Source organism: Asparagus officinalis, chromosome 9 (genome assembly GCF_001876935.1).
Source record: "Asparagus officinalis chromosome 9, Aspof.V1, whole genome shotgun sequence".
NCBI lineage: Eukaryota > Viridiplantae > Streptophyta > Magnoliopsida > Asparagales > Asparagaceae > Asparagus > Asparagus officinalis.
In genome coordinates, this window is record NC_033802.1 from 57,189,288 (window position 1) to 57,190,292 (window position 1,005).

Consider the following 1,005-nt stretch of genomic DNA (forward strand, 5'->3'; position numbering starts at 1 on the left):
TTTTAATATCGCTAATCGCTACTAACACTTCCCTTTTTGTATTCTATCACACGATTGACTTTCCGACGAGCCGCAGAACCCGTCGTGACCCGTACAGCCACCCCGACAACCACCGCTGCAGTTGACGACGTACCCGAGGCAAGATCCCGCTTCCCTTTGCTTCGTTATTTTAATATTTATATCTGACTAATTAGTTGTGTAGATTATACTGATATTATATTATCTGCGTGGATTTGTTGATAATACTGCGATGGTTATATTTTGTGCAGTGATGCTATATATGATGAGTGGAAATATTGAAAAATAGTTTATGATTAATTACAAAAAGTTTTTGAAAGAAAGAATAATTTTGTAAAAGGGATTATTCTGAACTATTGTTATGAGAAATATTTTAAAAGAATTTATTTCGGAAGAAGTAATATTAAATAGAATATTTAAAGATTATTTTAGATTTATTGTAATGAGAAAAGAATTTACTTTGTGTAAAAGAGATTATTTTAGAATAATAATTTAAAAGAGTTTATTTTATAAAAATATTATTTAAATAAATAAAGTTATGATTTTTTAACGACTCGTTGGATTATTATAATGAAAAATAATTCTAAAAGAAAGTATTTTGGAAAAAGAATTATTTTCTGAATTAATTATAATGAAAAATAATTCTAAAAGAAAGTATTTTGGAAAAAGAATTATTTTCTGAATTACGTAGTTGATGTTCATGATTACGTTTCGTGTTTTGTGAATATTTTACTGTATTCCACATGTCATGATGTGGTTGCGTGAAATTAGTATTATTATTATCTACTTGTTGTGTTTGAGAACCTTAATAGTTCATGACTTAGTGGCCTCGTGCGTCATGAACAGACTTAGTGACATGTGTGAGTGTGTTGACTGAGTTTAGGCGGTGAACCCGAGTTTTCAATGAGGTTTATGGTTGACTTAGAAAATACAAGAGAGTTGGGATGGGGAAGTCCATATTTATGTGATCGGATAAGACTGTTGATG